Consider the following 3047-nt stretch of genomic DNA (forward strand, 5'->3'; position numbering starts at 1 on the left):
TTTTTTTTTAATTATAAATCCTGCATAGGCTCTTGTATCTGCTTGCTTTATCTCTGGAAGAGGAGGCAAATAATAATTTTTTTTTTATATGAGTATAATTACTTAAGTTTGTTTTTATATTGGAGATTAAATAACATATTGCAGCCATCCCCTGTCGCAACCGTCTCTGGTCTCCCTAGCACATGTCTGATCATCATGACTTAACATTTAGGTAAGACTGCACCAGTCAGTCAGACAGAGATCTGAATCAGACAGTCCTCAAAAAAAAAAAAAAGAAAGAAAGATCTGATAAATTAATTTAGAGGTTAAGAGATGGTAATGCTGATTATCTAAATGAATTTTGCCTCTTCTCAAGAGTTGGATTTGGATTGTTTCTTCTTTTTATTTTTTGCGATCCTCATGAAAGAACATGTAATTTTATTTTGTTTGGGTTTTTTTTTTTTTAAGAAAATGAAAAAACTTTCAGAACATACTTGCCAAAATACTTTACAACAGTGTGTTGTTAAACATCCATGTTTACTTTATGAGAGATTAAACCACTCATAGATAACATATCATAAGCGTTCAGGTATTGATAATCAAAGTTATATCTGATGGGGTGAAAGGGGCCAACAGACAAAACAGCATACTTTGTTGCTATTCCTATGTATTTAAAAAGACTTTATGTATGAACTACTTAAAAGGGATGTCAGCTGTTTTGAGAGGTTGTTGGGATTAACTGGATGTCCCCCTAAATCAAATTCTACTATCTCATTCAATGTTATTCAAATTGTATGACACACAGAAACAAATTTACAACAAAACAGAACAATGTTTTCCGTGTTTAAATGGTGACCCCTAGTGGTGAATAAATGTAGTACATATAACTGTTTTCATGAAAATAACAGGAGTCAAAGCGGAAAATCAGCTAATTCGTATTTTATCAGCCGGAGTAATGGGCTAGTAGAAGGTGAAAAGATAATATATTGAAAGAAATGCATAAAATAGCTATATGACAATAAACTTTGGTCCTGTGAGCTATTTTTGCGCCTCCATTTTCCAGCTGGCGCTCATTGAATTCCCGAGAAGAATGATTGGCGTGAGATTTGCTGACGAAGGCGGGCTTATAAGAGCTGTGTCAAGGAGCCGCCACAAACCGGAAACTATTTAATACGCCTTCAAAATAAAATCCTTATTTCATTTGTACGCTTCAGGTGTTTTGTAAGAATTACAATTCACTGCTCCATAATAGGAACAGTAAATGTTGGATTTTTGTTGTTGTTGTATTTATTCAGTTCAAGTAAAAGTTTCAAAATAAAAAAGGCTTAACCTCACAAAAAGTAAAGATTTTGCAAAGTGTTTAGTAAGTGTCTTTTGAAACTACTTCTTAATAAAACCAAATACTTTAGTGCCTTTAACTACTCAGAAAAGAGTAATGTTTTTTTATTGTTTTCTAGAGATAATGACATAACTATCTCGTTATCATTAATTGTTTTTCGAGATAGCAAGATGCATATCTCATTAAAAAATCAATTTTCTCAAGATAATAACAAAGCTCTTATTATGACAAACAGTTATTGTTTCCTCTACATAATGAGATGATTATCATGAAACAAAGGTGGAAGCAAACCAACTAACCTACAAACTTGTCTCATTACCTAAAAGTTTGGCTATTCATAGGATTATTCACAGAATGACACATGACTTTCACAAATAAATCCTCTCCCACAGTTGTGCTATTAAAGGATGAAGGCCTAATCAGTTTAACTCACACATCAATCACATCTCACAATCTCGAGAAAACGATTATTTTCTCGAGATGAATCAATCCATTTTGACGAGAAAAAGGCTTTGTTATCTTTAAACAATTATAAAAATTATCTCTTTATCTCAAGAAAACCATCTTAAAAAGTATTGACTCACAGCTTCAATATTTTACCAAGTTTGTTTGTAGTAGATAAAAAAATAATAGTGCGAGTTTATGGAATAGAAGATAATATTTTCTTATTTAATCAAAGAATAGGAGTTTAATAAGGCTTAATTTTATATTCAAACCCCTGTGTCAAACCAACTTTCACTACAAAAGGCATTTACAAGCCCCATGTTTATCAGTGTTCAGCTGTTCAGTGGTAGACTTCAACAGTGCATTGTAGTTTTGTCCATCCAGATCATGTGTTTAATTTATTCTCAACATGGTATATGAGACCAATAGTTGGACTTGCAGTTGAGTTTTTGTTTTTCCTCTCTTCTTTTAAAGAGATAGATGTGTGTTGATGTGAGATAGATTTTAGGTTGTTATTTTAGTTGCTTTTCTGGTTAACTCTGTCTCTGCATGGTCTGTCAGTTTTGATGGTCAGTTATGTCACAGCAGGCTTTTTTGTAAAGACTATACTTCTCCATTTTATAATTTTTAGATAATTTTTTCAGCTCTAGTGGTCTTTATTTTTGTATGCAAGACAGGAGATGGTTTAGAGTGGAAGAAGACATCCAGCAAAGGTCACTAGGCCTTGGGTCCATTTCATGAAACATGTGTAACAAACTCAGATTTAAATCTGTAACTCTAAATTGATCTGCCCTAAGGTCAAGAACTCTAAGTTTTCGGTTTCACAATGGCTGCTATGAATTAGTTCAATCCACTCCAAGTAGGTCCTATCAGATTTTAACGTGTGCATAACAAGTTTAAAAAGCCATTATTAGTGGAGCAGCGATTCAACAAGTGATCATGACCACAGGCAACAGGAAGGGTCTATTTTACCCCACTGGAACTAAAGATTTTAATACAGAAATGAAATAAATAAATGGACAATGTATTTAAAAGACAGAGAAACAGCGCTACAGCCGCAATTGAGAGGAAGATGACAAAGGAAAAGATTGTTGCTCAAGTTAATGCAAGTTGATTTTGACTTTCAAAGTCATTATTGCGAAACATTTTTTCACAGTCATCACTTTGAAAGTTCAAATCATGACTTATAACTTTAGATCTCATACTATGTACCATTTTTTTTTGTTGGAAGTGGCAGAAATGGGCTTCCAAATACACAGTATAAAATGATAATGACATTTGATAA

The sequence above is a fragment of the Cyprinodon variegatus genome, unplaced genomic scaffold, assembly GCF_000732505.1.
Source record: "Cyprinodon variegatus isolate N-32 unplaced genomic scaffold, C_variegatus-1.0 Scaffold1116, whole genome shotgun sequence".
NCBI classification, from domain to species: domain Eukaryota; kingdom Metazoa; phylum Chordata; class Actinopteri; order Cyprinodontiformes; family Cyprinodontidae; genus Cyprinodon; species Cyprinodon variegatus.